The following is a 23,548-nucleotide window of genomic DNA, read 5'->3' as shown; positions in this document are numbered from 1 at the left end:
CGCTGAACGGCTGTGATCTTGCTCTGCGGCCCACATGCTGAGTTGAGTTTGAGACCCCTGGTCTAAATGTATTATTGCACTACAGGTTTCTTTCTTTTTTTTTTGGTATTTTTCCGAAGCTGGAAACGGGGAGGCAGTCAGACAGACTCCCGCATGCGCCCGACCCGGATCCACCCGGCATGCCCACCAGGGGGCGATGCTCTGCCCATCCGGGGCGTCACTCTGTCGAGACCAGAGCCACTCTAGCACCTGGGGCAGAGGCCATGGAGCCATCCCCAGCGCCCGGGCCATCTTTTGCTCCAATGGAGCCTCGGCTCCGGGACGGGAAGAGAGAGACGGAGAGGAAGGAGAGGGGGAGGGGTGGAGAAGCAGATGGGCGCCTCTCTTGTGTGCCCTGGCCAGGAATCGAATCCGGGACTTCCGCAGCCAGGCTGACGCTCTACCACTGAGCCAACCGGCCAGGGCTACACTACAGGTTTCTATTACACTACAGTATTTTGTCTAAAGTAATTTGCCAGTAAAGATGAGTATTGTATGTATTTTACTAGTTATCCTTGGAGAACATTTGGCAAACTTTATTTTAAATAGTCATGTTAGATTCTAGTTAGGTGGGTATCTCTAGCTACGGAGCTGAACGGAGATTGGGTCTGGCCACGGACCTGGTAGGAGGCCAACGGTTGGGCTTGCCCACGCAGGGTGGATGCGGTGGCGACAGCGGCCATGAATGCTGTAGAAGAGAGCTTCACACTGTCTTCCTCTTCCGCCTCTGATGCAGAATTTGATGCGTGGTTGGGATATTTAGAAGACATTATCATGGATGACGAGTTCCAGTTATTACAGAGAAATTTCGTGGACAAGTACTACCAGGAGTTTGAAGACACGGAAGAGAATTAAACTCACCTACATGCCTATTTTTAATGAATATATCTCTTTGGTAGAAAAGTACATTGAAGAACTGCTGGAGCGGATCCCGGGTTTAGCATGGCAGCCTTCACGACAACTTTTTTTTTTTTCCTTCACGACAACTTTACAGCACCGTAAAGACGAGGTGGCTGGTGACATATTCGACATGCTGCTCACATTCACCGACTTTCTGGCTTTAAAGGTAATGTTTCTGGATTACAGAGTAGAAAAAGAGCAGAAAAAGAAGGCTGGGGACCTGACTTAAGCAGTGGTTTAGTGGTGACTTCATTGTGCAGGTCACCCTCTTTGCCAGCTTCCCAGAACAACCTGCGGCACTAGGCCCAGCCCCGGCAATGAGAGTCCAGACTGCAGCAGCCCAGTGTGCTGGGAGAGGCGTCAGCTGATGACAGAAGAGATCTTGGAGAGCGGTTCTGTTCTGCAACTCTTCATCAACATCAAGTATTGATGGGTCAAAAACAATCATGTGACCCTCCTGGGACCTGTTGCTTTGGAAACACCTTGTGTTCAGTTAGCCTAGTACCCCTCCCTCAGTGGACATTCTCAGGGGCTCAAGTCCGGCCCCTTGAGAACAAGCCCACACCCAGCACCTCACAGGGGGCCCTCTCCAACACGTGTTGGTATGGCAGCACAAGTTTCATCCTCCATAGCTTTTCCTGTTTGGGAGTGTGGGTCTAGGGCTTTACTCAAGCCAGCTCCCTATCTTGAAATTTCCGGAACTCCTGTTGTCATGGTGTGTCTTGGCTGCAGGATTCAACTGAGAGAGATGTCCTTGGACTTAAAAGCTACATGTTAAAGTCAGTTTTCCTAGTCTTACATTTGTAGTCCCTGTGTTACTATGTTTTCTGGCCCTGATGTAATCCCACTGTTTCTAGAACTCTCTTTTAAGCCCCCCCCCCTTTTTTTGTATTTTTCTGAAGTTGGAAATGGGGAGGCAGTTAGACAGACTCCTGCATGCGCCCGACCAGGATCCACCTGGCATGCCCACCAGGGGGCGATGCTCTGCCCATTTGGGGCATTGCTCTGTTGCAACCAGAGCCATTCTAACGCCTGAGGCAGAGGCCATAGAGCCATCCTCAGTGCCCGGGCCAACTGTGCTCCAATGGAGCCTTGGCTACTGGAGGGGAAGAGAGAGACAGAGAGGAAGGAGAGGGGGAGCGGTGGAGAAGCAGATGGGCGCTTCTCCTTTGTACCCTGGCCGGGAATCGAACCCAGGACTCTTGCATGCCAGGCCGACGTTCTACCACTGAGCCAACAGGCCAGGGCCTCTTTTTTAAGTATTTTATTTTATTTTACAGGGACAGAGAGAGAGAGTCAGAGAAAGGGATAGACAGGGACAGACAGACAGGAACGGAGAGAGATGAGAAGCATCAATCATCAGTTTCTTGTTGCGACACTTTAGTTGTTCATTGATTGCTTTCTCGTATGTGCCTTGACCGTGGGCCTTAAGCAGACTGAGTGTCCCCTTGCTCAGCGACCCTAGGTGCGAGCTGGTGAGCTTTTTTTTTTTGCTCAACCCAGATGAGCTCGTGCTCAAGCTAGCGACCTCGGGGTCTCGAACCTGGGTCCTCTGCATCCCAGTTTGACGCTCTATCCACTGCGCCACTGCCTGGTCAGGCTTTTTTAAGTATTTTTTTTTTTTTTTGTATTTTTCTGAAGCTGGAAACGGGGAGAGACAGTCAGACTCGCATGCGCCCGACCTGCATCCACCCGGCACGCCCACCAAGGGGCGACGCTCTGCCTACCAGGGGGTGATGCTCTGCCCCTCCGGGGCGTCGCTCTGTTGCGACCAGAGCCACTCTAGCGCCTGGGGCATCTTTGCTCCAATGGAGCCTCGCTGCAGGAGGGGAAGAGAGAGACAGAGAGGAAGGAGAGGGGGAGGGGTGGAGAAGCAGATGGGCGCTTCTCCTGTGTGCCCAGGTCGGTAATCGAACCCGGGACTTCTGCACGCCAGGCCGACGCTCTACCACTGAGCCAACTGGCCAGGGCCTCTTTTAAGTATTTTTGAAAAACTATTTTTATAGATGAATACTCAAGCTAACCTAGTGGATGTAATCTGGAACTTCCACGATTAACCACTTCAAGATCAAAGTATTATATGCTGTGTGCTTTTTAGCTGTTTGTGCCAGGAGAGCAGAAATGCTTCCTGTGTCAGTGTCCCTTTAACTGGGCACAGGTGAGTGTGTGCTTATGCTGGAAGTAGACTAAGTGTATCTTTTTCTCCTTTCCTTATAGAATGTTAGGTGTTTGTGCAGGTTTGCTTGAACTTTTTCTATGTGAACCAGTTCATTAGGTTTTCTGTTGGGGTAGATGGGCCTCAGAATCTTCCTACCAAGACAGTGTTCCTCCACTGGTCCAGCTCAGCATGAGTAGGAGCAGCGAACGGCTTGCCTGCTTATCTGTGTGCTTTGACGAAGTGCGTTGGCTTAGCACAGGTTCAATAGAACATGACTGACCGGAAAGCATGGGTGTCACATCTCTAGAAAGAGAAAATAGTTCAGGTCCCCATGTGTATCTTAGATTTTTTTAAAGTAAAAATAAGACTCTGTACTGACTTTTCACTTGGCTGTTGTGCTTTTAACGGATTAGCTGTAGGCTATGTGTTTTCTGTACTGATGTGGCGCTTATTAAATACTTGTGTACTGTGAGTAAAATTTAAAGTGTTTTGCAACAACAACAACAAAAAAAGACCAAACTGTTTGGAGATTAAACATTAGAGTCTGTCACAAATTTGAAGTCAGTAAATGCTGTATTTTAGCCTGGAATGATTTACTTCTGTAGTAGGTTTTTTTTTTTGTTTTTTTTTTTAATTTAAAAAAAATTTTTTTTAAACATCCAATGTAGCATTTATTGTAAGAACAGGGACTTATCTCTCTTACCTTACTATAACTGGGTATAAATAAATTTTTATTTATTTATTTATTATTATTATTATTATTTTTACAGAGACAGTGAGTCAGAGAGAGGGATAGACGGGTACAGACAGACAGGAACGAAGAGAAATGAGAAGCATCAATCATTAGTTTTTCATTGCGCATTGCAACACCTTAGTTGTTCATTGATTGCTTTCTCATATGTGCCTTGACCACGGGCCTTCAGCAGACCGAGTAACCCCTTGCTGGAGCCAGCGACCTTGGGTTCAAGCTGGTGAGTTTTTCCTCAAACCAGATGAGCCCGCACTCAAGCTGGTAACCTCGGGGTCTTGAACCCGCGTCTTCTGCATCTCAGTCCAACACTCTATCCACTGCGCCACCGCCTGGTCAGGCTCTGTAGTAGGTTTGATGAGATAATTTTATGTGGAACTAAGAGCTTTCAGGAAAAAAAAACCAAAAAAACCCCACACACATAGATTAGATTTAGGATACAGTACTTAGATTGACATGATAAAAATTGTGAAATTGTATAGCCATTGGCACCTAATGGGTACTCCTGAGGTTTTGGCTCTGAAAGTTGAAAGCTATTATAACATTCCTCCAAACATAAAGTCCTGCATTGTGCAGAGTCTGCAGGTATTAAATACCATGGGTTCTAGCATTATAAATAATTTATTAAGGATTTTGTGTCAGCCACTATTCTTAGCACCTTGCACTTATTAATGCACTGAATCTGACCATTTTGAATGGAAGAAACGAAAGTGATTGTGTAAATTGTTCAGTCATAGAGCTCATCAGTGCTGGAGCCAGATTTGAAAACCACATGTGTTTCCAGAATCTGCATACTTTATCACAGGAATAATTCTATGATTTATGTGCCATATTCTCCTTTGTATAATAAAGATAATAGTATTGATTTATACTATTGTTGTGAGAAGTCAATTAGATAAAATATGTATAGTGTTTAGAATAATTAATGAAAAAAGTGATAGTTTAATAAATGTTAGCTATTATTATGTTAGCATTATTAAGGTATTAAATGCGTGCATATATCTGCATTTTTATCAGATAAATGGACTAAGCCATAAATGTGAGTTTACATACAAAAAGATAGAAATACTGTGGTGATTATTTTTGCCTTTCTGATTTTTCTCTTTATTTCGTAAGAGGAAAGATAACAGCTAAAGCAAAACTGAGTGGTGAATAAGAGCTTATTTGATTAAAAAATGAGTTCTTTTATAAATAAAGCAGAATTTTTTACCTTTAAAAAAATTTTTTTTAATGTTTATTTTATTGATTTTAGAGGGAGGAATGGAAAGAATGAAAGAGACTGAAACATCAATCTGCTCCTATATGTGCCCTGGGGCTTGAACTGGCAACCGCTGCGCTTCCTGATGATGCTCTAACCAGCTGAACTCTCAGGCCAGGGCTTTACCTGCCTTATTTATTTATTACAATTTTTTTGTGACAGTGACAGAGAGAAGGACAGACAGACAGCAAAGAAGAGAGACGAGAAGCATCAATTCTTTGTTGAGGCTCTTTAGCCTCCTTAGTTGTTCATTGATTGCTTTCTCTTATGTGCCTTGACGGGGCGGAGGTGGGGCTACAGCTGAGCCAGGGACCCCTTGCTCAAGGCAGTGACCTTGGACTTAAGCCAGCGACCGTTGGGCTCCAGCCAGCAACCATGGGATCATGTCTATGATTCCACGCTCAAGACAGTGACCCCTTGCTCAAGCTGGTGAGCCTGCGTTCAAACAGGTGACCTCAGAGTGGGTTTTTTTTTTTTAAATTTTGTTTTTGTTTTTTTCCCAGAGACAGAGTCAGAGAGAGGGATAGATAGGGACAGACAGGAATGGAGAGAGATGAGAAGAAGCATCAATCATCAGTTTTTCTTTGCGACACCTTAGTTGTTCATTGATTGTTTTCTCATATGTGCCCTGACCGCGGGCTTTCAGTCAACCTAGTAACCCCTTGCTTGAGTCAGCGACCTTGGGTCCAAGCTGGTGAGCTTTTTGCTCAAGCCAGATGAGCCCGCGCTCAGGCTGGCAACAGTGGGGTCTCAACCTGGGTCTTCCGCTTCCTAGTCCGATGCTCTATCCACTACTCCACCGCCTGGTCAGGTGACCTTAGGGTTTTGAGCCTGGGTCCTTTGCATCCCAATCTGATGTTCTATTCATTGCGCCACCGCCTGGTCAGGCTACTTGCTTTTAAAAAAACTATTCAAGAATCATTACTAAAGGCAAAAAGTATGTATTAGCTGAATGTAAATCCACAAGTCCAATTTTTAAAAATGTTTTCTTTACATGCTTGCTTATTCTTTTGTGTCAGTCTGGTATTACTCAGAACATTCAGTTAGAAGTAACTTTAATATGCTGATGTAGAACTAATAGGTAGCATTCTGTTTGATATGGCAGATGCAATGGAATTTTAGGAGTAATAGCAATAGAATGTTAAAGAACATACAAGTTTATATCTTTTTTGTATAATTTTGAAATAAGTTTATATTTTTTAGTTACAGTTCCAGATTAGAGATTGGAGCATGTTGTTGCTTGAAGAAGAAAAACAAATTGTTAAGGCAGCAGGTACTGCATTTTTTACTTGACAAGATCTCTTCTCAGTTTTATTTTCCATTAGTGAACAAGGAACCTTTTGTTCTAAGGCCTGATGTGGAAACGTTAGGAACATATTACATTAATCAAACCAAGAATCTTACGCATTTCTGAACCACAAGTAAGATTTCACAAAGATTCATTTAGGCATTAAAAGGAACTTGTACAATATTCTTGCATTTTCAGGCTTACACAAAATTAGCTTGTGACAGGCAAAGAGCTCAAGCCTAGAGATTTAAGTGTTCATTTATTTTTGCCAGTGTGTATTAGACTTGTTCAAGGAACTGGAAATATAGTAGCAAACACAGTAAGTCTCACCCTCTTGGAGCTTACATTTTAGAGAAAGGGACTGATAGTATGTAAAATTGTCAAATATATTATGTCTGGAATTGTTAATGTACAAAAAAGAAATATAGCCTGACCTGTGGTGGCGCAGTGGATAAAGCATCACCCTGGAACGCTGAAGTTGCTGGTTTTTGAAACTTTGGGCTTGCCTGGTCAAGGCACATATGGGAGTTGATGCTTCCTGCTCCCCACCCTTTCTCTCTCTCTCTCTCTCTCTCTCTCTCTCTCTCTCTCTCTCCATATCTCTCTCCATCTCTCTCTCTCTCTCCTCTGTCCTCTCTAAAAGTGAATAAATAAAATCTAAAAAAAGATATATATATTAATATATATATATAAAGCAGGGTAAGAGGATAGCAAATGATATGTGTGGGATAGGTAAGTATGATTTTATTTAGTTTGAATTTGTTAGCGGTCTGCATCACTTGGTGTGCAACCTGAGGTTGCCCTTTGATAGGAATGTGTAGTACAACTTGGGGCAAATGATGTGAAGAACTCTGAATGAGAATAGTGAAATGAAAAATGAACAAAACCTCTTTGTCATGAACTATTTAAAACTGTTTAACCTCTCTGGCCTGCTAGCTCAGTGGTAGAGCGTCAGCCTGGTGTGTGGAAGTCCCAGGTTTGAATTCTGGCCAGGGCACACAGAAACACCCATCTGCTTCTCTACGTTTCCTTCTCTCCTTTCTCTTTATCTCTCTCTTCCCCTCCCTTCTCTCCTTTCTCTTTATCTATCTCTTCCCCTCCCGCAGCCAAGGCTCCATTGGAGCAAACTTGGCCCGGGCGCTGAGGATGGCTCCATGGCCTCCTGTCAGGTGCCAGAATGGCTCCAGCTGCAACAGAGCAACAGCCCAGATGGGCAGAGCATCGCCCCCTAGTGGGCATGCTGGGTGGATCCCGGTTGGGAGACTGTCTCTCTGCCTCCCCACTTCTCACTTCAGAAAAAAATTTAAAAAAACCCCAAAAAACTGTTTACTCACTCATGTGTCAAGGACCAAGGTTATCAAGGGCTATGTATAAAATGTGCTTATTTAGTATGATACCAGGCATAGAGGTGGAGGATATAGTTTTAACTTCTTCTGTAAGCTTTTTTAATATGTGTAATATTTAATTAAAGTTGTATTTATTAAGAGTGAAATAATTTCAGGTTGGTGAGAACTTTTGAAGAAATCATTCAAAATTGTCCTTTCCACTTAAGTTTCAGAGCAGTGTTCATTGTTCTTAGAATGAGACTGTTTGATTATAAAACTTGTAAATTCCAAGCTTTAGATTATAAAACTTGTAAATGTCAAGCTTTATATTTGAAACACAAAATAAATTCCAGTGAAGTTTAGTAAAACACTGAATGTTAATATTTGCTTAATGTTATCATTATTATGTATATTGGCACACTTATTTATTGAAAAATGAATATTTGGTAAGGCCTCCCATCACCAAAGGAATTGAGAAAATCAGCTCAGTGGTCCTCCAGGGTAAAGAAAACATGACTTTTTTATTTTTAGCTTGTCCTTTAAAATTTTTCTGTGTTTGTTTAATTACATACAGTACTATGTTGGAGGTACATGGCTAAAAGTTTTCCCAACAGGATAGTACTGAAAAAAATTTGTCTAAACAACAGTGTTATGATAATATCAAAATATATTCTGTCAGGGCTCCAAGCTGTGGAGCAGGGGATGTTTCACAATATTAATTAAGTATATTTAGGTCATTAAAACAAAAAAGAAAAATGAATATTTGCATCGAACTCCCATGTGTATTAAAAACACTTTGATAGATCTTTGCTACATACTGTGCTAATGTGCTACTCAGGTCTTTCCGAGTGAATTACTGACTGGTCCTGAAACAGACATTTAAATTGGTTTTGCTAACCAGACTTACCTTAAGTTTCAGTTACTCATTTCTTCCTGTTTTCAGCAGTTCCCTGGAGCTGTTGGGGCAGCTGGTTTCTTTTCCTTTGTGGGACGGTATGTTAGTGGTGAAGGGAACTGTACGTTTTGCCTATGAAGTATTTTTCAAGGGGGAGACTACAGTATTTTAAATGCTTAAGAGTTCATTTCAGTTGTTACTTTTCAGGTACAACTACTTTGGAGGCTGGCTATTTTATATTGAAACAGAATTATCTCACTATCACTATTGTTTGAAAAGAATTAAAATTAAGAGCTTTTTATTTAGTATCAGCTGCTGCCTTACCTTATTGAAAAAACTACTCTTAAGCCTGACACTGGAAACATGACATGAAATGTTTACCTGCTTATTATATATACATAATACATACATACAGACAACAGGTTAGCAATTGCCAGAGGGAAAGGAAGGGATGAAGTAAGGGGTGGGGGCAAAGGTGGTGAAACGTGTGGAAATAGACTTTGCATGGGGCATGGGGGACAATGCAGTGTATATAGATGGTGTTATATTGAGTGGGTCACTTGACACCATGTCAACACAATAAATTAAAAAGGTAAATCATAAGAAAAAAAAATCATCTTGAGCCTGACTGGTTGCTCGCTTGAGCGTGGGGTCACTGGCTTGAATGGGATCATCATCATGGTTGCTGGCTTGAGCGCAAAGGTTGCTGGCTTGGCTGGAGGTTCCTGCCCCCTTCCCTGTCAAGGCACATATGAGAAGCAATCAATGAACAACTAAAGTGCTGCAACGATGATGCTTCTCATCTCCAAAAAAAAAAAAAGAAAAAAGAATCATCGTCAATTTTATTATCATTATGAAATATTGTTAAGCATTAGATAGACTGTCTCTGGATAGAGTTCAGAAATGTCAGAGTAACACTAAGATGTGTTGGGTAAAATCATAGAAAACTGTCATTTGATGAATTATTTGAAGATAATGATTTAAGAAAATCTCACCCCTTTACCTTCACATAACTATAGATTTCATGGCAGACTTTATCCCATATTAGTGATAATATGGTTATTAAGTTTGCATTTTTTTTTTTTTTTTTTTTTTCTTTTTTCTTTTTTCTGAAGCTGGAAACAGGGAGAGACAGTCAGACAGACTCCCGCATGCGCCCGACCGGGATCCACCCGGCACGCCCACCAGGGGCGGTGCTCTGGCCCCCAGGGGGCGATGCTCTGCCCATCCTGGGCGTCGCCATATTGCGACCAGAGCCACTCTAGCGCCTGAGGCAGAGGCCACAGAGCCATGCCCAGCGCCCGGGCCATCTTTGCTCCAATGGAGCCTTGGCTGCGGGAGGGGAAGAGAGAGACAGAGAGGAAAGCGCGGCGGAGGGGTGGAGAAGCAAACGGGCGCTTCTCCTATGTGCCCTGGCCGGGAATCGAACCCGGGTCCTCCGCACGCTAGGCCGACGCTCTACCGCTGAGCCAACCGGCCAGGGCCAGTTTGCATTTTTTTTTTAAATTTTATTTATTTGTTTATTTTTTTACAGTGACAGAGTGAGTCAGAGAGAGGGATAGACAGGGACAGACAGACAGGAACAGAGAGAGATGAGAAGCATCAATCATTAGTTTTTCGTTGCACATTGCGACATCTTAGTTGTTCATTGATTGCCTTCTCATATGTGCCTTGTCCGCGGGCCTTCAGCAGACCGAGTAACCCCTTGCTGGAGCCAGCGACCCTGGGTTCAAGCTGGTGGGCTTTTGGTCTAACCAGATGAGCCCATGCTCAAGCTGGCGACCTCGGGGTCTCGAACCTGGGTCCTCTGCATCCCAGTCCGACGCTCTATCCACTGCGCTACCGCCTGGTCAGGCAAGTTTGCATTTTTTAATTGAATAAAGTTTTGAATGACCTTTGCTGAGACTCTAAGTTGAGTTTTTAAAATAAAATGCATTTTAAAATAAATGTATTTTGTTTAATCCATTCATGACCCAGGTAAGTGCTTTGAATTTTTCCTGCAAATAATTTGAAGAAGGTAATTAAAAAAAAATTATATATATATATATATATATATATATATATATATATATATATTCCCACCATAGGGGATATCTTTTCTTAGTTTAATTACTGCCTCTAATTTTAGGAAAGAAGTAAAAAAAGCCTGACTTTTAAAAAGTAGTTTTATTGGTATATAAATACATGCAACAATCTGTACATATGTAGAGTGTGCAAGAAGTTTTGACATATGTACACACCTGTAAAACAATCACTATAATCAAGATAATGAATGTATTATCTCCCTAAAGTTTCCTTGGGCCCTTTCCCAACCTCACTCTTTTACCCCAGGCAATCATTGATCTATTTTTTGTCACTGTAGATTAGTTTGCTTTTTGTAGAATTTTATGCATTTACATATAGTATGTGCTCATTCTTTTTGTCTGTCTGCTTTCACTTAGCACAATTTTTTTTTTTTTTTTTAAGAGGAGGGGAGATAGTAAGGCAGACTCCTGCATGCTCCAGGACCGGATCCATCCTTGTCTGGGGCCGATGCACTAAACAGTCGAGCTATTTTTTTTTTTTTTTTTTTACAGAGACAGAGTCAGAGAGAGGGATAGATAGGGACAGACAGACAGGAATGGAGAGAGACGAGAAGCATCAATCATCAGTTTTTCTTTGCGACACCTTAGTTGTTCATCGATTGCCCTCTCATATGTGCCTGGACCATGGGCCTTCAGCAGACTGAGTAACCCCTTGCTGGAGCCAGCGACCTTGGGTCTAAGCCAGTGAGCGTTGCTCAAACCAGATGAGCCTGTGCTCAAGCTGGCAACCTCGGGGTCTCGAACCTGGGTCCTCTGCATCCCAGTCTGACGCTTTATCCACTGTGCAACCACCTTGTCGAGCTATTTTTAATGCCTGAGGCTGACACACTTGGACCAGCTGAGTATCCTCAGTGCCCAGGGCCAATGCTTGAACTGAGCCACTGGCAGTGGGAGGAGAAGAGGGACAGAGAGGGGGAGAGAAGCAGATGGTTGCTTCTCTTGTGGGCCCCTGACTGGGAATCAACCTGGGACATCTATACACCAGGCTAATGCTCTACCACTGAGGCAACCAGCCAGGGCCCACTTAGCATAATTTTGATATTTATGTAGGTTGTATACTTGTAGTTTATTCCTTTTTATCACATAGTAGTAGTCTATTGTATGAAGTACCACATTTTATCCATTTGGGTTGTTTTCAATTCTGGCTGATACAAAGCTGCTATTGAATATTTGTATATAATATTTCTAAAAATACATGCTTTCATTTCTTTTGAATAATGACTTAGGTGAAAGGTTGGGACATAGATATAAGTTAACTTTTAAGGAAATGGCAGATTGTTTTCCAAAGTGCTGTACTATTTTTATATACTCGTCAGCAATGTATTAGAGTTGTAGTTGCTCTGTATCTTCACCAAATTTGGCATGGTCAGTCCTTTTAATTTTAAACCTTCTAACAGGCATGTGGTAGAATCTCATGTTTGTAACTTGCATTGCCCTAATGATAATGATGTTGAGCATCATTCCATGTGCTTATCTGCCATTAAATATCTTTTTTGATAAAGCAGCTGTTGAACTATTTTGCCTATATTTTAAAATCGGATATTTGGTCTTATTGCATTTTGAGAATTCTTTATATATTCTGGGTACAAGTCTTTTTTTTCTTATTTTTTTGATAGAGGAAGAGAAAAAAAAAACGCATCAACTTGTAGTTGCAGCACTTTTTTTTGTTATTCATTGATTGCTTCTCGTACATGCCTTGACTCGGGTCTCTAGTTGAGTTAGTGTCTTCTGGCTCAAGCCAGCAGCCTGCACTCAAGCTAGATGAGCCTGCACTCAAGTTAGTGACCTCGGGGTTGAACCTGGGACCCCAGTGTCCCAGAGTGATGCTCTGTCCACTGTGTCGCCACTGGGCCACTGGTCAGGCTGGATACAAGTCTTTTTATAAGATGTATGATTTGTAAATACTTTTCTTCAGCTTATCTCCTCCCTGTCAGGAGAGATAGAAAACATTTTAATGGAAACACAATATAAAAACACAATTCTGGCCCTGGCTGGGTAGCTCAGTTGATTAGAATGTCATCCTGATACACAAGGTTGCAGGTTTGATCTGATCAGGGAACATACAAGAATCAACCAGTGAATGTATAGATAGCTAAACAAGTCAGCGTTCCTCTTTCCTTTCCCCTCTCTAAAATCAGTAAGTGAAAATAAAAAATAAGAAAACACAATTTTCTTTTGTTTACTTTCTAAGGGAATAAAACATTTTAAATATTTTACAGCATGCATATTCATATTAATGGGAATATACAAAATAGATTAACATGACTTGTAACGCCATCTTTGTAGTAAATTGGTAAATTGATTTATTGTTTGTTTATTACTCCCTAACTTGACTTAGGCCTCTAAACAAATATTACCTCCTCATAGAGGCTTTCCAAGGTTTTCCTATTTACAATATGACCATTGTCATTTTCTGTTTTCTCACCTTATTTATTTGACTTATACCACATACCACTTACCACTACCTGACACAATATTATATATTTAGTTACTCTCTCCACTAAAATGTAAGCTCCATGAGGCTGAGAACTTGTGTCCTTGGTTGTAACTTGTCTTTTCTTTCTCTTAAGTGTCTTTTGAAGAGAAGTTTTAGATTTTGATGAACTGAATTTATCAACTTTTTTTTTTTTTGACAGAGACAGAGTTGGAGGGACAGACAGACAGGAAGGGAGAGAGATGAGAAGCATCAAGTCTTCGTTGTAGCACCTTAGTTGTTCATTGATTGCTTTCTCATATGTGCCTTGATGGGGGGGGTTCAATAGAGTGAGTGACCCTTTACTCAAGCCAGCTTGAGCCTTTGGGCTCAAGCCAGTGACCATGGATGGGGTCATGTCTATGATCCGATGCTCATGCTAGCGACCCCGTACTCAAGCTGGATGAGCCCGCGCTCAAGCTGGTGACCTTGGCGTTTTTGAACCTGGGTCCTTCTCATCCCAGTCTGACGCTCTATCCACTAGGTCACTGCCTGGTCAGGCTATCAACTTATTTTTATCAACTGTGTTTTTAGTGTTAGCACTAGGAATTTTGACTAACTCAAAGTTCAAGGATTTTTCTCCTGTGTTTTTTCTGGAAGTTTTATAATTTTAGATTTCACATTTAGGTCTATGATCCATGTTGAGTTAACTTTTGTATATGCTGAGAGGTGTCTGATTGTCCTGGCTAGAAAAGACTCTCCAGTATATTATTGACTAGGAGCGGTAAGAGCATACATCTCTTTTTTCTGACCTTAGGGGAGAAAACATTCAATCTTTCATCTTTAGTATGATATTAGCTGTAGGTTTTTGGTAGATGTGCTTTATCATGTTAAGGAAGTTCCCTTTTTCCTCATTTGCTGAGAGCTCTTATCAGGAAAGCATGCTGTATTTTGTTTCATGATTTTTCTATATCAATTGAATTGATCATACAGTTTTTCTTTTAGTCTATTACTATAGTATATTACACTGATTTTAGAAGGTTAAATCATCTCTGTGTTCTTGGGATCGACTCCACTTGGTCATGATGTATTCTTTTAATATATTGTTGGATTTGCCTGAACAGGCGGTGACGCAGTGGATAGAGCATCCGACCGGGATGCGGAGGACCCAGGTTCAAAACCCCGAGGTTGTTGGCTTGAGCACAGGTTCATTTGACGTGAGCATAGGCTCACCAACTTGAGTGTGGGGTTGCTGGCTTGAGTGTGGGATCATAGATAGGACCTCATGATCGCTAGCTTGAGCCCAAGGTCGCTGGCTTGAGCAGGGGGTCACTTGGTCTGCTGTAGCCCCCCAGTCAAGGCACATATGAGAAAGCAATCAATGAACAACTGACTAAGGTGGTGCAACGAACTGAAGTTTCTCATCTCTTTCCCTTCCTGTCTTTCTCTCCCTATGTGTTCTTCTCTCTGACTCTATGTCTCTGTCAAAAAAATATGTACATATTGTTGGATTTGATTTTTTTTCAACTTTAAAGCTGTCACTTCGCCGTTTATTAACTACCAGATTACAAAAATAACCATGGTAGATACCTTAGTTCAGGGGTAGTCAACCTTTTTATACCTACTGCCCACTTTTGTATCTCTGTTAGTAGTAAAATTTTCTAATCGCCCACCGGTTCCACAATAATGGTGATTTATAAAGTAGGGAAGTAACTTTATAAAATTTATAAAGCAGAGTTATAGCAGGTAAAGCATATAATAATAATTACTTACCAAGTACTTTATGTCAGATTTTTGCTAAGTTTGGCAGAATAAATCTTTATAAAACAACTTACTATAGTTAAATCTATCTTTTGATTTATACTTTGGTTGCTCCGCTACCGCCCACCATGAAAGCTGGAACGCCCACTAGTGGGCGTTAGGGACCAGGTTGACTACCACTGCCTTAGTTCATCCTTCTTCTGATAAGCCTGTTGATCTGGTCTTCCCTGTTACCAGCATACCCACCTTCTACAAAGTGGGTGGTCTTTTTGTTCATTCCAGCACATGGAGAAGATAATTTGAAGGGCCACAGGAAGTTGTTTGCTTTTTTGAAGCGTTTTCCAATGGTATAGAGCTCAGGAATTAGATCCTCCGTGCAGATGATGCCATATTTACCAAGAGATTGAGCAATCAATGTGTTATCTGTCAGAGCGATTCGTTTTTTGTTTATTTTGCCATAAACACACTTTGTAGATCAGTTCATTTACTGACTTCAGGTTTGGGTACCCTCACGCTATATATAGTTCCACAATCCTTTTTGAAGTTTGTTGAGTTTCACAAAGGTGCTGTTGAATATCTGGCGCAAGCGCAGAAGCTGCATCACCTTGCGGATCTTTGGGCTCACACCATTGATACCTCTGATCCTGATGATAAATGCCAATTTGAGTTCTGCAAGTACATAGAAGTTGCCAGACTTTCTCGCTAACCTAGGCATTCGAATCTCAGTTCTGTACATCTGCCTGTACTCCTTGTGATAGTGCTTAGCTTTTTCTTAGATGAGCTTCCTCTTAGCCTTTTAGGCAAACTTCTTTCTCAGGCGCTTGATCTTCAGCTCATGAAATTCCTTTGCTTTTTTTCAGGGTTTCTGGCATGGCAGGAACCTTCTTCTCCTCACTGGCATTAGTATTCTTCTTCTCTCTGATATTAGCATTCTTCTCTTTGACATTAGCATTCTTTTCTTCTGCACCCTCCATGGTTCCAGCCAGAAAAGCTTGTTGGATTTGATTTTTATTTCTGTGTGGTCAGTAATAATGTCCCTGCTTTCATCTGATTCTAGTTATTTGTATATTTATCTGTGTATTTGTATATACACTACTCATAATAATTAGGGGATCAGGGAAAGTGCAGCTACTCCAGTACTTTCAGCCTTTTTTCTTTTTCTTTTTTTTTTTTTTACAGAGACACAGAGAGAGTCAGAGAGAGGGATAGATAGGGACAGACAGATAGAAACGGAGAGAGATGAGAAGCATCAATCATCAGTTTTTCGTTGCTATACCTTAGTTCATTGATTGCTTTCTCATATGTTCCTTGACCATGGGCCTTCAACAGACCGAGTAACCCCTTGCTCGAGCCAGCAACCTTGGGTCCAAGCTGGTGAGCTTTGCTCAAACCAGATGAACCCGTGCTTCAGCTGGCAACCTCAGGGTCTCGAACCTGGGTTCTCCTCATCCCAGTCTGACGCTCTCACTGCGCCACCACCTGGTCAGGCACTTTCAGCCTTTTGTACAGTGCATTTTCACCAATGAAATAAAAGTTGATTTTGCATCTCATTTGCATAATCAAACAACTTCTTTTCTTTCTTTTTTTTTTTCCTGTATTTTTCTGAAGCTGGAAACAGGGAGAGACAGTCAGACTCCTGCATGTGCCCGACCTGCCCGACCGGGATCCACCCGGCACGCCCACCAGGGGCGACGCTCTGCCCACCAGGGGGCGATGCTCTGCCCCTCCGGGGCATCGCTTTGTTGCGACCATAGCCACTCTAGCGCCTGGGGCAGAGGCCAAGGAGCCATCCCCAGCGCCCGGGCCATCTTTGCTCCAGTGGAGCCTCGGCTGCGGGAGGGGAAGAGAGACAGAGAGGAAAGAGGTGGGGGTGGAGAAGCAAATGGGCGCTTCTCCTATGTGCCCTGGCCGGGAATCGAACCCAGGTCCCCCGCGCGCCAGGCCGATGCTCCACCGCTGAGCCAACCGGCCAGGGCCCAAACAACTTTCTTTGACTTGTCGTTTGCTTTTCTGATGTTCTTGTTAAATAAAAAAAAGTCAAATGCTTTTTTAATCTCTTCATATTCATTTTTTTGAGCTGTATAAATCTGTTTATTTCCTAGTTGTTCTGTCTAAAGATTGGTCAATTCAAATAACAGACTTGCTTTTATTGATTCTGTTTTTTATTCTCTATTTCTGTTCTGATCTTTATTGCTACCTCTTCTGCTGGATTTGGGTTTAGTTTGCTCATATGCTGTTCTAGTTCTTCAAGGTATAAAGGTTAGGTTATTGATTTGAAATCTTTCTTTTTCAATCAAGGCATATTTATAGCTATAAATTTTCCTGTGGGCACTGCCTTCACTCTATCCTATAAGTTTTGATATGTTGTAGTTTTGTTTACATTCAGCTATAATTCTAGTTTTCCGTGTGATTCTTCTTTGACCCATTGGTTGTTTGAGAGTGTTGTTTATTTTCCACGTATTTGTGAAACTTCTAGTTTTCCTTATGCTGTTGATTTCTAGCTTCATTCCATTGTGGTAGAAGATTTTTGTATGGGTCAGCTTGCCTTTTAACATATAGTAGCTTTAGTACGAAGCTAGTTCTACTGCTTTTGATGACCCACTGCTTTTATTAAGTTTTTCCTATATCTACTAGAAATTTTTTGCTATTTTCTTATTCATATTATTGATTGTTTTCTTCTTAAAGAAGTCCCTTCTTATAATACTGGTTTGATGGTAATGAACTCCTTCAGCTTTTTCTTGTCTGGGAACTTGTCTCTAAATGATAGCCTTCCTGGGTAATCTTTTTTTCCTCTCTGACAGAGAGTCAGAGAGAGGGACAGATAGGGACAGACAGGCAGGAACAAAGATGAGAAGCATCAATCATCAGTTTTTCGTTGTGACACCTTAGTTGTTCATTGATTTCTTTCTCATATGTGCCTTGACTGTGGGCCTTCAGTAGACCAAGTAACCCCTTGCTTAAGCCAGCGACCTTGGGTCCCAAGCTGGTGAGCTTTGCTCAAATCAGATGAGCCTGCGCTCAAACTAGTGACCTCGGGGTCTCGGACCTGAGTCCTCCACATCCCACCCAGTTCAACACTCTATCCATTGCGCCACCACCCGGTCAGGCTGGGTAATCTTATTTTTATTTTATTTATTTATTTTTAGGTGAGAGGAGGGGAGCTAGTAAGACTCCTGCATGTGCCCCAACCAGAATCCACCTGGCAGCCCAACCTGGGGCCCATACTTGGAGTACCGAGTTATTTTTAGCACCTGAGGCTGATGTGCTCACACCAACCAAGCTATTCTCAGCGCCCAAGGCCATGCTGAAACCAGTTGAGCCACTGGCTGTGGGAGGGGAAGAGGAAGAAAAGGGGGAAAGAGAGAGGGGAGAAGCAGATGGTCGCTTCTTCTTCTTCTTCTTTTTTTTTTTTGTATTTTTCTGAAGCTGGAAACGGGGAGAGACAGTCAGACAGACTCCCGCATGCGCCCGACCGGGATCCACCCAGCACGTCCACCAGGGGGCGATGCTCTGCCCCTCCGGGGCGTCGCAGCTCTGCTGCGACCAGAGCCACTCTAGCGCCTGGGGCAGAGGCCAAGGAGCCATCCCCAGCGCCCGGGCCATCTTTGCTCCATTGGAGCCTTGCTGTGGGAGGGGAAGAGAGAGACAGAGAGGAAAGAGAGGGGGAGGGGTGGAGAAGCAGATGGGCGCTTCTCCTGTGTGCCCTGGCCGGGAATTGAACCTGGGACTACTGCACGCCAGGCTGGCGCTCTACCACTGAGCCAACCGGCAAGGGCCAGATGGTTGCTTCTCTTGTATGCCCTGACTGGGAATTGAACCAGTGATGATGCTCTATTTACTGAGCCACCGGCCAGGGCTGGTAGAGTAATCTTGATTTTAGGTCCTTGCTTTTCATCACTTTGAATATTTTGTGCCAGAATCTTCAGGCCTCCAATGTTTCTGATGAGAAATCAGCTAACAATCTTATGGGAGCTTCCTTGTTGGTAACTGCTTTTCTCTTGCTGCCTTTTTTTTTTTTGAGTGTGTACTATTTTATTGTGATAAATAATGGTTAACATTTATTGAATATTTGCTTGGTGCCAGGCCTAAAGATAGTTATTATCTTATACCTCCCCATAGCCTTGCAAGGCAACTCTTTATCCCCCTTTTACAAAGCAAGAAGCTGGAACTCTGGAAGGTTCAGTAGCTTGCTTGAAGGCCTAGCTGAAAAAGTCACAGTGCCCTTCTAGCTTTCCCACAGTACTGTTTGCCTTACTTTACCATGTTGTCCTCCACCAAAAAAATACAAGTATATGCAAATAAGTGTAGAAAATCAAATCTGCAGAATATGGGCAATATGTTTTCATTTATATAAATTTTTTTTTAACTTTTTTTTTTTTTTTTAGATTTTATTTATTCATTATAGAGAGGGAAGAGAGAGAGAGAGAGAGAGAGAAGGGGGAGGAGCAGGAAGCATCAACTCCCATATGTGCCTTGACCAGGCAAGCCCAGGGTTTTGAACCGGCAACCTCAGAGTTTCCAGGTTAACGCTTTATCCACTGCGCCACCACAGGTCAGGCCCATTTATATAAAATTTGAAAACATACAAAACACTAACAACTTCTATGGATTCATAATATACAGTAATAGTATATTATTCATGGGAGTGATAAACACCAAATTCAGGATATTGGGTACTCTGGAAAGGGGTGTGGGGGGTGGTAAACTATCTGTAATGTTTATTTTATTTTATTTTTTTAATAATTTTATTTTTAATGGGGCGACATCAATAAATCAGGATACATATATTCAAAGATAACAATCTTGCTGCTTTTAAGATTCTCTCTTGGTCTTTAACCTTTTTTTTTTTTTTTTTTTTTTTTAAGTTTTATTTACTTATTTATATTTTACAGAGACAGAGAGTGAGTCAGAGAGAGGGATAGACAGGAACGGAGAGAGATGAGAAGCATCAATCATTAGTTTTCATTGTTCATTGCGCATTGCAACACCTTAGTTTTTCATTGATTGCTTTCTCATATGTGCCTTGACCGCGGGCCTTCAGCAGACCGAGCAACCCCTTGCTGGAGCCAAACTGGTGAGCCTTGCTCAAACCAGATGAGCCCACACTCAAGCTGGCAACCTCGGGGTCTCGAACCTGGGTCCTTCCGCATCCCAGTCTGATGCTCTATCCACTGCGCCACCGCCTGGTCAGGCGGTCTTTAACCTTTGGCATTTTAATTATGATGGGTTTTGGTGTGGGCCTTTTTGGGTTCATCTTGTTTGGAATTCTCTGCACTTCCTGGATTTGTATGTCTTTTCACTAAGTTAGGGAAGTTTTCAGTCATTGTTTCTTCAAATAAGTTTTTAATTTTGTGCTTTTCTCTCTTCTACCCTTACAATGCAAATGTTGTTATGCTTGGTGTTGTCCCAGAGGTCCCTTAAACTATCTTTAACTTTTGGATTTTTTTTTCTTTTTGTTGTTTTGATTGGGTGTTTTTTACAACCTTGTCTTCCAAATCACCAATGAGATCTTCTACTTATTCTATGTATTCTTCATTTCACTTACTGTATTTTTCATTTCTGACTAATTCTTTTTGTTTTTTATCGTTTTTTATGTTTCTTATATCTTTGTTGAGGTTCTCACTAAGATGATCTATTCTTCCCTTTATTTAATTGAGCATCCTTATAACCTGGGTTTTGAACTATGCATCTGGAGATTGTCTCATTATGTTTAGTTATTTTTCTGGAGTTTTGTCCTTCTCTTTCATTTAGAACGTGTTTCTTTGTCTCCTTGTTTTGGCTGTGTCCTTGTATTTGTTTCTGTATATTAAGTAATTTGCTATATTTCTCAATCTTGGCAGAGTGACCATATGTAGTAGGTGTCTTGTGGGGCCCAGTGGTGAAATCTCCTTGTTGATCTAACCTGGGTGCTCCAGAGGTGTTCCTTGTGTTAGTTGTCTGTGCCCTCTTGCTGTAGTTGAGCCTTGATTTTTTAAAAAAAATTTAGTGAGGGGCAGCAGGGCAGAGACAGATTCTCGCATGCTCCCTGACTGGGAGCCACCTGACAAGGCCACTAGGGTCGATGCTCTGTCCATGCTTCATTTCTTATTAACTGAGCTTTTCTTAGCACCTGAGGTGGAGGCCATGGAGCCATCCTTAGTGCCCGGGGCCCACACTGAGCCAACGTGCCAGAGCGAGTCTTGATTTCTCTTGGCATATCAGTGGATAGGATTGACCCTCAGGCTGACTGACTGTGAGGACTGGCCTTGATTACAGCAGAGAAACTATTGTGCAGAGGCTGACCTCATGGAGTGGGATTTGCTTTGGCAAGTCTGGTGCCTATGAAGTCCACCCTTTGGGTTTGTTTGCAATGCTAATGCAAACAATGGATGGTACTCTGTGTGATGTGATCTGAAGTTGGCCACTAGGTGTGTGTTGGTTCTGGGGCCTCTTGGGAGGGACCCTGGTGAAGGTCAAGGTCAGCCACTGCTTGTGTACAGCCTAGGGCCACCTGGTTGGAGCAACAAAGTGATGTGTGGTTGGTAGATTCCTGTGCAGGGCTTGGAAGCTCCTTAGAGTGGTTATGTTTTGAACTGAGACTGGATGCCACTAGTGCGGGGCTTGGGGCCACTTAACAACAGGCATGTAGAGACCAGCTGCTTCATGTTTGGGTTTGTGGACATAGGATTCATTCTAAGAAAGTGTGCAGCGTAGTCCCAGGCTCGTTGCTTACGTAGATTAGCTTCTGAAAGGTTCAGACTGGGCATGTGAATTGGGTGAACCATGTCTTAGAGAATCACCAGGGTGCAGAGAAGGCCTTGTTAGCCAGGTTAATGGAAACCCAGATTTGGTGCTATCCTGGGCCTTCAGGCTATGTATGGGCTGGGCTCAGAAAAGGAACAATGGTGCCTGCTGGCACTTCAGTCTGGGAGAGTTGGCCACCTGGTGGCCAACTTCAGACCACATAGAGAACCATCCAGTTAGCGCCCTTGCCCTGAAACCAGACAGTTCAGTTCCTCTCTGTATGTCTCTGGCAATTTTTGAGCTGCTGTTCCTACTTGGAGCTTAGCAAGTGTTTGTGAGTCTGTGCTCTTACCCTTTAAGACGATGCCTCGGTTTACATCAGACCTCCATCTCACCTAGACTGAGTCCCTGCTGATTTTTATGACAGCTATTGTGGGGACTCTTCTCCCGGAATGGGGCTAGGACCTTCAGTGTCAAGTTATCCCTTCCAGTTAATCCCCTGTACCCCACAGGTAAGTGTGGAACCAGCTTGCTTTGCGTCTCAAGCCCTCCTAACCAGTCTCAAGGTGGCTTCTTCTTTATATCCTTAGTTATGGGAGTTCTGTTCAGCTAGTCTGGTAGTTCTCAAAGTTGGTGGTTCTATCATTTAATTCTTTTTTTTTTTTTTTTTTTTTGTATTTTTCTGAAGCTGGAAACGGGGAGAGACAGACAGACTCCCGCAGTTGCCCGACCGGGATCCACCCGGCACGCCCACCAGGGGGCGATGCTCTGCCCCTCTGGGGCATCGCTCTGCTGGGACCAGAGCCACTCTAGCGCCTGGGGCAGAGGCCAAGGAGCCATCCCAAGCACCCGGGCCATCTTTGCTCCAATGGAGCCTTGGCTGTGGGAGGGGAAGAGAGAGACAGAGAGGAAGGAGGGGGTGGGGGGTGGAGAAGCAAATGGGCGCTTCTCCTATGTGCCCTGGCCGGGAATCGAACCCGGGTCCCCCGCACGCCAGGCCGACGCTCTACCGCTGAGCCAACTGGCCAGGGCTATCATTTAATTCTAATTTTGATGTCATGAGTGGAGTCAGAGAGAGGGATAGTCAGGGACAGACAGACAGGAACAGAGAGATGAGAAGCATCAATCATTAGTTTTTCATTGCACATTGCGACACCTTAGTTGTTCATTGACTGCTTTCTCATATGTGCCTTGACCGTGGGCCTTCAGCAGACCGAGTAACCCCTTGCTTGAGCCAGTGACCTTGGGTCCAAGCTGGTGAGCTTTTGTTCAAATCAGATGAGCCTGCGCTCAAGCTGGCGACCTCGGGGTCTCGAACCTGGGTCCTTGGCATCCCAGTCAATGCTCTATCCAGTGCGCCACTACCTGGTCAGGCTTCATGCTTGAACTTGACATTTTCAGTCTTCTAAAGTTTTTTGAACATATGAAATATAATCAGTTATAAATTATATAGTAAATGACATGCTATTTGAAATTCATATTTGTTAAGCCTAATCTGGAGGGACCCAAAACATGGAAGACACGAACAAAGTCCTTCGATTACACATCAAAGCTTTATTGTCTAGCTTGGCCAAGCGGCAGCAACTCCAACAGAAATCTGAGGGAGAGTGCGCTGGCCCTTTGTTCTACCTAGTTTTTATAGTATTTTATAGTAAGTGTGAAGTACAGAAGCAAAAATTGTAATTAGGAGCCCTTTACCACTATTGGTTATAGTCATATGTCCTTTAACATGATAGGACCATGTTCAATTTGCAAGCCATACATCATTTTGGAGAAAACAAAATTTACAAGCCAACACAATGGTAGAAAGATGTCTCTTTACATATTAAAAGGCATTCTTATATTTTCTAGTGTTTATCTGCCATCTTTCTGTCCAGAGTCACACGTGTTAACCACACACATTTACATAGGAGAGGTAGTTTCCGTGGGGACAAATGCCACAAATGGCTCATTGCT

The 23,548-nt window shown here is 42.8% G+C and overlaps 1 protein-coding gene and 2 pseudogenes across 7 annotated transcripts in view; 2 read left to right on the top strand and 1 right to left on the bottom strand.

Moving 5' to 3' along the window:
* The window catches only part of NT5C2 (5'-nucleotidase, cytosolic II), a 188,926-nt gene that overhangs the window by 77,061 nt on the left and 88,317 nt on the right, over positions 1-23,548 (top strand). Inside the window, exon 1 of one of the 7 annotated variants that reach the window (XM_066238387.1) lies at positions 990-1,105. The exons of the other annotated variants lie outside the window; for them this stretch is intronic. The gene's annotated coding sequence lies outside the window, so the exon portion shown is untranslated. Of the gene's footprint in view, positions 1-989; positions 1,106-23,548 lie in introns of those variants that run through there. 7 annotated transcript variants of the gene reach the window in all.
* On the top strand, positions 721-1,242 carry LOC136310176 (ADP-ribosylation factor-like protein 2-binding protein pseudogene; annotated as a pseudogene).
* Positions 15,054-15,843, bottom strand: LOC136310704 (large ribosomal subunit protein uL30-like; annotated as a pseudogene).

The sequence above is a fragment of the Saccopteryx bilineata genome, chromosome 7 (assembly GCF_036850765.1).
Source record: "Saccopteryx bilineata isolate mSacBil1 chromosome 7, mSacBil1_pri_phased_curated, whole genome shotgun sequence".
Classification (NCBI taxonomy): domain Eukaryota; kingdom Metazoa; phylum Chordata; class Mammalia; order Chiroptera; family Emballonuridae; genus Saccopteryx; species Saccopteryx bilineata.
The sequence above is the reverse complement of the archived record's forward strand: the minus strand, read 5'-3'. Positions and strand labels throughout refer to the sequence as shown.